Source organism: Ochotona princeps, chromosome 1 (genome assembly GCF_030435755.1).
Source record: "Ochotona princeps isolate mOchPri1 chromosome 1, mOchPri1.hap1, whole genome shotgun sequence".
NCBI lineage: Eukaryota > Metazoa > Chordata > Mammalia > Lagomorpha > Ochotonidae > Ochotona > Ochotona princeps.
This window is the reverse complement of record NC_080832.1, coordinates 37,536,458-37,550,926: the sequence shown is the minus strand read 5'-3', so window position 1 is coordinate 37,550,926 and position 14,469 is coordinate 37,536,458. Positions and strand designations below refer to the sequence as shown.

At 41.6% G+C, this 14,469-nt stretch overlaps 1 protein-coding gene across 5 annotated transcripts in view; it reads left to right on the top strand.

The window, feature by feature from the left end:
* Nucleotides 1–14,469, top strand: part of NCOA7 (nuclear receptor coactivator 7) — a 161,951-nt gene that overhangs the window by 125,008 nt on the left and 22,474 nt on the right. The gene's annotated exons all lie outside the window — the stretch shown is intronic.

Here is a 14,469-nt window from a genome sequence, read left to right as displayed (position 1 = left end):
TTCTTCAATCAAAAAACTTAGATTGACCATGCTGTTAAATGAGTTTCCTATTTCCAGCTTTATTGTGGCTACTGTCTCTGCAACTGCCTCTTGTACTCCCCTTTATAGCAAATGATGCTGTCAGCATTCAGTAGCTAAAGCCAAAGTATGGGCATAATCCTGCTTCTCGGTTCCCTCCCTGGATTGGTCACTCACTGTATACATTCAACATCTCCCATATTTATTTTTTTCCATCCTAACCCTTTTGTGGACTACTGACCATATTTCAGCTTTAAGAAATGTGTCTCTGATTTAACAGATAGTTTTATTCAAAGCCTGACTTCCTTCTTCATGTACACCTCACCCAAGCACACTTGGTAGTTTAGTGTATCCTCTAGGAGATTTCCCTGTCTGAGTTAGGTGCCTCTCCACTGCCTTCCCAGCTCTGTCATGGTACATATTACACTCATTGTTTTGAATTTTTTAAAAAAAGATTTTATTTATTTTTATTACAAAGGCAGATTTACAGAGAGAAGGAGAGACAGAGAAAGATCCTCTGTTCACTAATTCACTCCCCAACTGACCACAACAGTTGGAACTGAGCTAATCCGAAGCCAGGATCCAGGAGCTTCCTCCAGATCTCCTGGGTACAGGGTCCCAAGGGTTTGGCTGTCCTCCACTGCTTTCCCAGGCCACAAGCAGGGAGCTGGATGGGAAGTGGAGCAGCTAGGACACGAACTAGTGCCCATATGGGACCCTGATTGTTGCACAGCAACACTAGATTTAGCCACTAGGCTGTTGCACCACACCCTGCTATACTCTTAAATGTGTATATTACCCGTGGCTTTTTGTTGCTGGACTTTAAATTTCCCAAGATCATGGACTAAGTCTGTCTTAGAAACAGGAAAGAATCTAGAAGTAGTAAGTCTTTCTAAATGAAAGTTGAGTGGATCCATGAGAAAATGAACCTGTAGTCTGATAAACTAATAGGTATTCCTTATAACTAAAACATATAGACTTTATATGTAAGGCTCAGAAAATATGCAAAAGCAAAAAAAGGACAAAATGAATTTGTATAATCCTGTTATACAGTTACATTCTGTTTGCTCAAAACCATAAGAAAAGTTTACAGTAGGAAAATGCCCCCGTTTCAAAGATCCACCTTAAGACCGAGAAAATGCTCCCCATTGCACTGTGCTGGAGAATCAAGAACGAAATAAAGGAATCGCAAGCCAACCCAGTTTTCTAGCTTGGAATCTTTAATCACAATTCAACAAGAATTTTCTGATCAGAAGTCACCTTACTTTTAGTGGAATCAGAGCTAAGTTAGAATCTTTAATGATGTTCAGTAGCAACAAGACAATGCTTTTGAACATTCTTTCAAGTACTTTCTGGAACAACTTGGGTTCCACTTAGCCAAATTAGATAAGTTTCAGAATACAAACCCTGTGGATTTTACTTATCAAACACCTTTATATCTTACTGTAATCTGATTGGGGTACTTTTAAGGTGAAGGTGTCATTAGCTTTAAAATATATATAATTAGCTTTTTAAATACATACATATTTAATTTTTTTGAAGAAAAAGTTTTCATTTCTCTCCTGTTCACTTTCCTTTTGTTTCATCACCTTCCAATTCTAGAAATTTACCATTTTCCTGAAATGCTTTATTAAGCAGCCACCCTTCAGTGACTCCAGTAACCAGCGTTTGCAGATGCCTTGAGTTAATCATTGACTTTAGAACCACATCTAAGCTCTTGGAAAACAAGTGTTCTTTTTAAGGGAGTTCTTCACAGTGGCAGCTGTGATTTCTGGTGAAGTGAGTCGCAGCACCTTGGAGGGTAGCATGGGGCCCACATCCAGTTGCAGTGACTAATCCGTGCCCTTGGGTGCTGCACACAGTGTTTGGGAATAAGTATGCAGACACAGTAATTACAGCCATCCCTCTGTCTACCGTGTTGCTCTCTGCAGTTTCCATTAACTGCAGTCTGTAAATAGAATACAGTAAGATATTTAGAGGGACAACACTTCATCTAAGTTTTATTGTAATCATTGTTTTATGTAGTTGCTTGTAATTATTGTTGATCTGTTACTGTGCCTGATTTACTAATTAAACTTTGTCATAGGTACGCATGTTTAAGCAAAAACATGGTCCTTGCACATACAGGTTTGCTTCTTTTTCTGGTTTCAGGTTTCCACTGGGGTTTTGAAACCTAATACTGTCTTGTATACTTAAAGGCCTGCAGGGGTCATGCTGGGCAGAGGGGATGAGGGAGGCCTAGAAACAGGGTTCGAGGAACAGCTGCTGTGTGCTATGTCGGAACATGGGCCTGCTGCTGCTGGATTGCCTGCCTTTTTCAGGGGAGGCTGAAATGTGGGTTATGCATGGAAACTCCTCCTTGTAGTTCAGTAATGGCCACTGTTAAATTTAAATAATAATAAGACAAAAGAACACATCTGCTGCTGAGTTCAGGCTATGAGCTGCCAGCCCAAGGCCTCTAGCATTGGTCTTAATGTAAGGTTTTTTTTTTTTACTGACTTTTGAATGGCCGTTTTTAGAACTACAGCTGTTGCTTTCAGCAGAGATTGTGAAAGGAGCTTTCGCACTAAAAAAGAAGTTTGTAGAAAATGGAATTAGAGGTGTTAATTTTGGTGAAAAATTAAAACTATGCATAGTTTTTTCATGCGATGCATTGCTTGTGAACTTTTTTAAGACCCTCCAAATGTTTGGAACAACCCAAAATTTTAGGCATCCGTTGCAGGTCTGGGAACCCCACAAAAGTAAGGTGGAAGTACTATATCCAATACATGATTGTTAATTGTAGTCATGCTGCCGTACATTAGACTATATAAGTGTGTTTAGTTGGTGTGCTAAGTTGTCTTTGGATAGATTGTATTAAAACCCAGTAAAACCCCTACTTCTGCTTTCTTAAAGATTAACATTTCCCATGGCCTGACCCAGTACTTATCCTGTTTCTCTGCTTGTGTATGTGTGTATGAATGAATGAGAGGGAGACACCATGGCCCATTGACTCAGAACAGATTGCAGTCAGAATGGCTGTCATTTCTGGTAATTGTTTTGACTCAGCCAGAAACCCAAGAAAGCCGCAGAGGCCCAGAGACTGTCAGGAATCCCAGCCCACAGGGCAAATCCCTGAGGTGCTGCCGAACAGGTCATCAGTAGCTCCTCCCACGTCTAGCAAATTATAACAGATTCTGGTGACATTTGAGACAATCAGCTTCAGTAAAGTCGTAAAGGAAAATAAAATAAGATTTAGAAACTTCCTCCTACTAGAATGTATCGGAGCCAGGCCTGCTTTAGCAAAAGACGTATTAAATGGTGAATCAAATCATCATAAATGAGTCTATGGCTGAAAAAGAGTTGGAAGATATGTTACCTTGAGTGTTAAAAGTGAAAGTAAAGGATGGGAAGGAAATTCAGGAAGAAGTGATGTTTAAAATAAAAATACAAAAATGAAAGCAAGCTTATGGGTCAAGATGGAGATGGGGGAATAAAAAGATGGGGTAGGTGGAGTGTAAATAACAGATGTCCGTTAGCAGGGAGAGACCATCAGGAGACTGGAGATGGTAGAACTTGTGAGCATAGAGGCTGGGAACAGCCTCAGTGTCAGAAAAAAGGGAATGAGCCTAGCAATGCACTGAGGGTTTTTCCTGGCTAGCACTAGGGAGCGTTGACTTATGTTCAATCCGTTAATAATGAATAAGCCAACACAGCAACATTCATCATCCTGAAATAGGAGTTGGAAAGATGACTGATGTGGGGGGAGGACTGGAGTATGTGTGTGTGTGTTTCCTTAAGAGGGTGGTTGAAAGGATGAGTCCAGATGGATCACATCCATGGGCTTCAACAGAGATGGAAAGATGGCCCTGCAAGAGTGGGCATCCAGGACGGATTGAGCGAACGTGCAGGAGCTGAGGTCCAGGTGGGAGCTCAGCAATTGATGAGGAGGAGGAGTATGCAAGGTAAAAGTCAGAGGGACAGGACTTGAGATCTAAGTTCTGGAAACTAACCACTTGGAAAGCCCAGTTAACCGATGAAAGCCATTGCAAGAGTTAGGTTAAATAGACTTAACACAACTGTAACCCAGAAAGAAAACAAAAATAAAGTCATTTCGAATTATGAAAATAGCATGAACAAAGGACAGGGACCTGGATTCCTGCTGTATAGTCTCCAGAAGCCTGTGAACTTGTGTAAGAGAATGAATTCCAAATGATTTTTACTTTTTTCCTTTGGAATCTTTCATTCCTCTTCAGTTCCCACATTGGCATCCTATGAGGTAACCCTTGAAAGAATGGTAGAATGTTAGGCAGGAGACTGTTACTGCAGAAGGGAGTAGGGATATGCAGCACCCCGAATGTCTGAGAAGCACAGCATGTCCATTCCCCATTGGGGTGCCTCGTTGCAGGACACAGCTTTGAGGATCCCTAGCTCACCTCTGAGGCTTCCTGAGACTGAGGTGACTATCAGCTTCAGAGGCAGAGCCCTCTGCCCATGGAGGAGGGAAGCCACTCAGGGCACCTGCACCCCATGTTCCCCAAACACAAAGCACAATGCTGACTGGCTGAGGCTTGGAAGACAGAGCAGCCATGGGCCCAGAGGTGGAAGCTATAGAAGCAAAACAGAGTCAAGACAGGGCAGAATGTACTCTAAAGATCACCAGAATAATGTTACTTCCATGTCATTAATAGGCCTCAAACCTAAGGAAGCGGTTGACTCATGCTGGGGTGAGTCCTCTGACTCAACACAGGGACCAAAAATGTAGCCATTCCCCTTTAGAGAAAATCACTTATGTTTTTGGGCCTTGCATGTTAGCCTGGTGGCTAAAATTCTTGCCTTGCACATGTCGGCATCCCGTATGGGCACAGGTTCATGTTCTGGCAGCCCCACCTCCCATCCAGCTCCCTGCCTGTGGCCTGGGAAAGCAATTGGAGATGGCCAAAAGCCTTGGGACCCAGCACCTATGTGGGAGACCCAGAAGAAGCTCCTGGCTTCTGGCTTTAGATTGGTTCAGCTCCAGCCATTGTGGTCACTTGGGGAGTGAATCAGTAGATGGAAGCTCTTCTCTGTCTCTTTCCTCTCTGTATATCTGACTTTCCAATAAAAATCAATAAAATAATGATTTTTTTCATGAAAATTACAGAGAAGAAGAAGAAACAGATCTTCCATTTGTCGGTTTACTCCCTAAATTATTGCATTGTCCAAGGTTGAGCCAGGCCGAAGCCAGGAGCCTGGAACTCCATCGAGGTCTCCCTTGTAGGCGATAGGGTTCCAAGTACCTGGACCATCTTCTGCTACTTTCTCAAATGCATTATCAGGGAACTGAGTCAGGAGCAGAGCCATTACTTGAGCCCTGGCATCGTTTCTTTAAGAGAGGCAGTCAGCATGGAAGGACTGGAACATTTCCAGGGATGGAGTGTTTGGTTACATTATTCGGTGTTGCCGAGACTCAGTTTCCTTTTCTTTAAGTGGTGAACAATAACCCTTGCTTCAGCACTTGGTCTTCGGGGAAAGGGACTCACAGTCTTTATAAGTAGCTACTATGTTGTTTTTCATCATCATTGGTTAAAGCATAAGGGTGCTTTTCTGATTCATGCTGGGATGTTTTATGGCTCAGAGCCTCCATTGTGTGATATTTTGAGAATGCATTTCCCTTTGTGTAGGGACTTTTTCCTCTTGTAGTGCAAGAAGCCCAGTGCTTGCTTACTGCCAAGGGCTGACCTTGACTGTTCTTTACCCACCTTGGCTGCTGTACCATGGGCTACACTGCACATAGCAAACCCAGATCCATGGTTTACTACTCATTGAAAACCTGTAAATCTCAAAAGACAGACTTGGAATAAGCCCCCTCAACCCAGTTACCCAAATTCCTGCCCTGGGCTGAACTGAGCTATTTCTCCTAGAAAGAATGATGTCAGTGGGCTAAAGTACCTTGTGCCAGACCTGACCATCTACCCACCTGTACTTGTTTTGGCTACACACACACACACAGCCTTTTTCCTTCCATAGTATGCACACAGTGGCAGGGACTGGGCCTGCATTCTTTTTTTTTTTTTTTAAAGATTTATTATTATTGGAAAGCCGGATATACAGAGAGGAGGAGAGACAGAGAGGAAGATCTTCCATCCGATGTTTCACTCCCCAAGTGAGCCGCAACGGGCCGGTGCGTGCCAATCCAATGCCGGGAACCAGGAACCTCTTCCGGGTTTCCCACATGGGTGCAGGGTCCCAAAGCTTTGGGCCGTCCTCGAACTGCTTTCCCAGGCCACAGGCAGGGAGCTGGATGGGAAGTGGAGCTGCCAGGGTTAGAACCGACGCCCATATGGGATCCCGGGGCGTTCAAGGTGAGGACTTTAACCGCTAGGCTACGCCGCTGGGCCCCAGGCCTGCATTCTTGTACCAGCAGCACACCAGGCCCAAATGTATCTGCTCCTGAAATCATCGTGGCTTGCCCAAACTACTGTACAGCCCTTCTGGGGGAGTAGCCCCATGCCAGTGATGGGCTGGAGAAGAGGCGTATTTTTTCCAGAGTATTGATCTCTGTTAGAACCTCTTAATTCAGTAGGGAGACTCCAGAAATGCCCAATTTCCAAGGATCTAAGCCCGAGATCTTTCTCAGGAAATCTTTTAGACTTTATAAAAATTGTCCTTGCTTCTGCCGTTCCTCTCCATCTGCCCTTCCAGTGTGTTATAGGAACAAGTTGTCTTCATCAAGAAGATGTACTTCCTCTGCAGTAACACGTCTACTGACACAAAAGTGATGGTTAGCAGCTATGAAAGATTTCTCCCCTTAAATATCTTGATTGACTGTCAACACTGTGATTCATCTCTCATTTCCTTGAAAGTTTGCTCAGGAGTGTATGAGAATGTGAACCCCAAGCATTCATTTCTTGAATATTTGATTCTTCATTGGATGCTCTTAACCGTAACAACTTCCTCCAGGAGAATAATGTGTGAGAGGGCAAATGAGCGAAGCTTTATGGAAAGTGGGCCTAGGGAATGGCATTGTGGTATACCACATCGATCTACTTCCTGTGATGCCAGCCAGCATCCAGTATCTGAACAATAGTTTGAGTCTTGGCTGCTACGCTTCTGTCCAAGTCTCTGCTGGCGTACCTGGGAAAGCAGCCCAGGGTACATTAGCATGCCAAGTACGTGTGCTTGAGTCCCTGCCACTCAGGAGGTTTGAGACCAGATGGAGTACTAAGCTCTTGATTTCAGCCTGACCCATTTGGGAAACAAACAGGAAGACAGAAAAATACATGTGACTGCCCATTCCCTCTGTGTGTGTGTGTGTGTGTGTGTGTTTCCCCGATTCTCTCTGTAACTCTACCTTTCACATAAATAAATGTATTAAAATGTAGGTCAGAAGTAGTTATAGGGCCTGGTGCAATGGCCTAGTGGCTAAAGTTCTCACCTTGAATGCGCTGGGATCCCATATGGGTGCCGGTTCTAATCCCAGCAGCCCTGCTTCTCATCCAGCTCCCTGCTTGTGATCTGGGAAAGCAGTAGAGGACGGCCCAAAGCCTTGGGACCCTGTACTGGTGTAGGAGACCTGCAAGTTCCTGGCTTCTGGCTTCTGGCTTTGGATCGGCGCTGCACGTGCCATTGCAGTTACTTGGGGAATGAATCATCGAATGGAAGATCTTCTCTGTCTCTCCTCCTTTCTGTATATCTGGCTTTGCAATGAAAATAAATAAATCTTTTTTAAAAAGTAGTTATAGATGTGTATTGCATCATAACTAGGACATTACCTGGGAAATGGTTCAGAAATCAAGTACAGAAAAGAGAGATATTCATTGTGGTAGAATGTACCGTGAGATCTATTTCTGCTGTGAAATTGATGGGTGACTTCTGAGCCTTCAGTCCTTAATGTCTAAGAAGAGGTTGGTGAGTTAAGTGTCATTCAGTATTCCTCACATTCTAATACCCTGGAAGGTGAGCTCATGGAGGCAGGGCAGTGCACAGGAAGGATCATCCAAGAAGCAGTGTGCTCCAGCCAGATATCACCAAGGAGAACAAGTTGATCTGTGACAATGTGGGACAGCCCATTCTGTGGGCCACCGTGGGCCATCTCAGTAAGCGGCTCTGAGCGAGGAGATACAGGATTTGGGTTTGAGCTAAGTGACTTAGGAGAGGGCTTAAGGAAGCATGACTTTGTTCTGGAGGGAATGTCTTAAAGCAAAGGTGATTCTGTGATTGACTATATTATTAATGAATTCTAGAAGCAAGGATATTAGGCACTAGTACTGTCATTGATTTAAAAATAATCATGGCTATCAGTACTCCCTAGATTCAGAGGATGTTTGCATCTTTTTGCGGCCAGAGAATAATTGTGATTTGTTTGTTTTCAATTGTGATGAGAATGGTGTTATTTTTGTCTGTGTTTGTCACCATCATGGAGAGGCCTTCCATGATGTTTCCATTCTGTGAAAATGTTGATCACTAGTAGCAAAACACCAGGACTCAGGTGTGAGTGCCAGGTCAGCGCCTTGCGACACTGAGGCCTAGATCATAGCACCAGACTGGATCTCAGGTGTTAGGGACTGCTTTGCTGTATTCTCTCAATAGAACACCCAACAAGTGATCAGGAACTCACTCGTGGTTTTCACTTTTGAATATTTTCTGCTATGAACCTATGCGTAATAAATGTCTCCTTTTCTGTAAGTTAGAATGATGCATATTTGCCTCTCTTCCCCAAATACTCTTAAGATGGATTCAATTTTTAAGTGTCAGAAAAAAGCAAAAGAGCTACAATTGTGTAGTATCTCTCTACACAATTTTGTATCTACACAAAAGTATCAGATCTTTCTGTAATAGTGATTTATTTCATGTTGTCTTAGTTAATTTTTGATAGGGTGATGGGAAGATAAAAATTTTAATAACCACTATACAAGACAGCATAGCACTGTGCATCAAAATTATAAATGACTTGTTCTATGATGATATAATTCCAGTTCTGGGAATGCTATCCTACAGCTATCTGTGTACACATGCAACATGATTCACTTGTGATGTTAATTGATCATAGCACTGTGTTTTATAGCACAATCTTGAAAATAATCCAGGTATCAGAGGATGCTTACACAAACAATGGAAACTCCACATAGCAAAGTACATTGTAGCCACAAAGAGGGAGAAAGCTGTGTACACACTGATTTGGAAACAGATCTAGGGTATATTGCTAAGTGAAAAAAAGTAAACATGGCAAATACAGACAAAGATAAAGTTGTCACTTTTATTTGTGAGATAGGCAAGGCTATTAGAAGGAAACTTCCTGTTACAGACCTTGTAATAATATAATTTTCAAGTTTGAGTCATATAGTTGAAAGGTAGATCTATGTGTTATAAGTGTCTTTCTCTATGCCAGTCTGTTCCTCAGAGGTAAGCATATTCATCAATTTCCCATGTACCTTTTCAGAGTCAGCCATTGTGTTAGTCAAGGCTCTCTGTAAAGAGAACGAATAGGATGTGCCCCTTTACAGAGAAGAAGGGATTGGCCAGTGGAATTGTGGGGGCTGATGAGTGTGAAATACACAGGCCAGGACAGGAAAGAGCTGATGTCATCAAACAAACTCACCATAATTCTGTCTTCTAAGGATCTTTGTCTTTCTTCAAACCTTGAATTGATTGGGTAAAGCTTGAACACATTCTGGGAAAGGACCTGTGAAACTCCAAGTTTGGTGATATAGATGTTAGTCTTCTCTAAAAATGTCTTCACAGCAATATCAGTGCTGATGGTTGACCAAAACTGGGTGGCAGTGCTAGTTGCACTGAAGCGTTATTGTATCTGTGTATATTCACAGCACATATCAGTATCTATATTTAGCTCTAATAGAAATATTATCCAATCATTAACACTTGGTTGTGGTCGACTACATGTTTTAAAGAAAAAAATCTAAAAGGAAACATATCTAAAATACATGAAAATTGGTAATTCTATAGTAGGATGAAGGGAGGAAATGTGATTACTAAATAAAGGGAAATGACTTGGAAACTCATATGAAGGTGGTTAATACTTACACAATATAAAGGCTCCCACAAATTGACAAAAAGAAATATTGATGCCATAAACCACAAAGAACAAGTTCACAAAATAACTCCGAACAAGAAAGAAACAGCTCCTGACATGCAAAGAAATGTGCAGTGAGTCAGATAAATCTTGTATCCAGTAATCTTACTTATTAAAACAAATGTAAACAATGGTGTAACAAAACTTAGAAATAAACTACAACACTGATGTTAAAGTAACCATCTTTTCAGTCATTTTGGCAGGATGAATCAGGAATTATAAAATCATGCCTTTGGCTCAGTAATGCCTTTTCTGGAATTGATCTTGAAGCACTAATTCAAAAGATGGTAAAAAGCATAGACTATAAACATTCAAGCTGGAAAATATTGGGAATAGCTGGATTGATATTAATATCAAAACATGAACATTATTAATACAATCAAAGACACAAAAACAGTCCTGGCACAGACAATAAAGCTAAATGCAATTATTAATGTCATGAAATATAGCCATTTAAAATGAATAGAACATAAGTGACACTGTAAGTGTGTATTATAGAATGTTGCATATAATAATTGTGTCTTGGCTGTTATTACAGGGCAAAAAAAAGCCCATATATACATCTAGGCAAGAGAAATAGAGTCTGTAAACCCAGGAACAGTTGGACCCATTAGAGTGTGGGTGCAATTTATGTTTTTGTTTCAGTACCATTAACACTGTTACAATGTTTTAATTGTAACTTTTAAAAAAACAAAAAGATGTTAACATATTAAACAGTAGCCTACCATTGAAATGATCATTTTGCAATTACAAGACTCTTCAGTAAGAACATTCAATGCCATTGCTGTCTCCTCTGCCTCAGCAGTTACAGTTGTGGAACTAAGATCACAAGCCTGAGTCTGATTCAGAAAATTCTGTAGGAACTAGAGCTGTTCTCGGGAACTGGAGATGCTTCAGAGTGTCTGTGTATTAAATATATGTGAGAGAACAGAAATTAGATGCAAAGTACATTCCAATGCCAATAAAATTAGATGTCTTTTTAGAAATTATTTTCACTTTATGGGACAAGGGGTGGAGAGGGAGGGAGAGAGTGAGCACATGAAACCTTCTAGCTGGGAGAATCAAGTTGGCAGAATAGGGTAAAGACACGTTTAAACGGATGGGAAAACATTTAATCAGGATGAAGCAGAGATGACATATTCCAGGAAATAGGAAAGGACAGAACAACAGCAGAGGGGTACCTGGAAACTGACAAACACAGGAAAGCAGTGGACACAACAGTGTGGTGTTTCAGTGACTGATACTTCAGCAGCATTCCGCTAATGCTGATCTGAACTCCACCAGCAGCTGGGACTCCACCAGCAACCAGGTGGGAAGGGACTTTCACTGGGAGCTTGGGAGGTGAACCCAGACAAAGAACTGCCCATCCTGCTGGTCTGTTTCATTTGACCAGGAGCAGAGACAGAGCAGCAGATCCCAAACGGACAGTGTGAGAACAGAGTGGATTTCACAGCCCAGTCAGCTCCCTAGAGCCGAACTGGGAGCCATTTTGCGTAAGGAGGCAAAGGCAAGGGAAAGGACGGAGCATGCGCTGAGCTGGGAGTGAGCTCATTTCTGACTCTGTGAACTGCAGCAATGTGGCATTCTACAGGCTCCACCCACGACAGGTCTGGGTAGCCCTCAGACCTGACGGCCAGCTGATCAAGAACTCTAGTAGTGGTACGTCAGGTGCCATTTTGTACACTGTGGTAATAGCTTTAGGACTGCAGGGGACAACAATGAACTGCACATGTGCTGATCTCGCGAGACCTCACTGAGGTCCGTGGATTGCACTGGTCCCACAGGAAAATAATACCAACTGTGGCACTGTATGGGTTAAAATAGGTCCATGTGTCACCCGGACCTAACGTCCAACAGGTTCCAGCAAGATCAATGCCACCAACAACTTAACTATATAGGACGCCTGGTGTGTCTCTAATTCTGGTACCTGCTCCAGCCAAAAGTGGGATAAAGGTTTCAGAGACAACAGTGCAGCCTCAGCATGGTATCACAGGAGGTGGAGAGTGATGAGCCAGGAGCCGGGGCTATGGAGACCATGGTGGAAATCTGATATAAGAACCTAGACCAGGAACTCGCTGGAGGTTGTGCAACAAGTGGCTGCAAGCCAAGAGTTGTGTACCAACTGCAATAAGTAAAATTGCATTGTAGACCTGTGGGTGACAAAGCTTAGACACCTGCCTCAAGGAGAAGACTTTGCTAACCAGAAGTGCAATGACCAAGAACAAAAGGAGACAAAAGCACAATAAATATTACCGAAAACTCTCCTGCAAAGGAGCAAAACCCTGTGCCAATCTCAGAGTTAACTGAGGAAGACATCGAGAAAATGGGGCACACAGAATTCATAAAACTCATTTTAGAGCTTCTGATCAACAATGAGAAGCACATACAAGAGTTCAAAGAATTTAAGGAAGCAATAAAGCAAATCAAGGCTGATATATCAGAAATGAAGAACACAGTAGAGCAAATTAAAAGTACAGTGGAGAATCTCCAAAATAGAATGAAGCAGGCAGAAGAAAGAATCTCGGAAGATATTTCCTGTCATCATGGGGAAGCAAACAAAAAGCTGGAAGCAGAGCTGGATCAGGCCAAAAATAGTATTCAAGAATTGAAAGACTATTAAGAGGCCAAATATAAGAGTTATGGGTGTCCCAGAAGGTGCAGAAAGAGAAGCTGAGTTTGCAAATGTATTTAATGAAATAATAGAGGAAAATTTCCCTAATCTGGAGAAAGAACTGGGAAACAAGATCCAGGAAGGGCACAGAACTCCCAACAGGATTGATCAAAAGTGATCTTCACCAAGACACATGATCATCAAGTTCTCTTCAATTGAACATAAGGAAAAGATCCTTAAATGTGCATGTGAAAAAAATCAATTGACATATAAAGGAATGCCAGTTAAACTCACAGGAGATCTCTCACAGGAAACTCTACAGGCAAGAAGAGAATGGAGTGACATATTCCAGATTCTAAAAGAAAAAAATTGTCGGCCTAGGATAACATATCCAGCAAAGCTTTCTTTTGTCTTTGAAAATGAAATAAAATTCTTCCACAGTAAAGAAAAGTTGAAAGAATTTGCCTCTTCTAAACCTGCCCTACAAATGATACTTCAAGATGTTCTCTTCACAGAGAAGAGGAATAACACCTACCAAAACCAACGGCAAACGGGAAGAACATCCCAGTAAAATGACAACAGAAGACTAAACCAGTGAACAACCCATTCCTAAAATGACAGGACCAAAGTACCATCCATACATATTAACCCTGAATATAAATGGCTTAAGCTCAATCAAACATCATAGATTAGTAGACTGGATTAAAAAGTAAAACCCATCTATTTATTGTCTAGAAGAGACACACTTCACCAACAAAAATCAGCGGAAACTGTATCGCATGGGTTTTGTTTTCTGTTAGTTTCATCTCTTCAAAACACTTCTGATTAAATCATTCAGTGACTCCTACATCATACAGTAGCATCAAATTCTTCAAGAAGGTTCTTGATTTTCAATTCTTCAGCTACACATTAGTCATTTAGTAGCATGTTATTTAACTTCATAGTGTTGTTAATTTCTTTTTTCTCCCTGATGTTGATTTTGTTTTGTGGCTCTTCATTTAAGGGGATGTATAGTAGCTGTGTAATGGAGACTGTCATATCTAGTAACCTGTTTAACTTCATGGCATTATAAATTTCTATTTTTCTTTCTGTTGTTGATTTTGTATTATGACTTTTCATTTGAGGGCATGCACAGTAGCTGTGAAATGGAGACTAACGTCCAGATGTGAGGATATAATGTAGTATGCATTTCTACTTCCAGACAAAGATGGGCTTACAATGAAACTGTTCACTATATCTTGACAATAGGATGCTGGACTCTCTGCCATTGTCTATGCCCGCAATGATCGACATATGACTGTGTATGAAAAACTATATTTTAGTAATAATATAGAGGAACTAGGTGGGGGGGGGATTGGGGAGGGGATAAGGGAAATGCCAGGAGTCTATGGAACTGTATCATAAGATGATAATGATAATAATAAAATGTATTAAAAAAAAAAGAAACCTTCTATCTGCTTGGTTCATCCCCCAATGTCCATAACAAGGCTGGGGTGGGCCAAAGCTAAGAGCCAAATACTCTCAACCCAGTCTCTCACATGTGTGGCAGGAATCCCACTGCTTGAGCCATGACCTGGTGCCTCTCAATGTATGTGTTAGCAGGAAGCTGTTCTTAGCGGGAACTTCAGCATTTGCTTTTTTTTTTTTTTTCTCAGTGAACAGAAGTGTCCAATAAATGAAGATTCAATACTGAACACATATTTGGTATAAATATTTCCTTGTTTTTGAGGTAGTGTTCCGGGTCCATCTATTGATGTTTCCCTGAAGTTGAAAGACAGTTTTGACAATT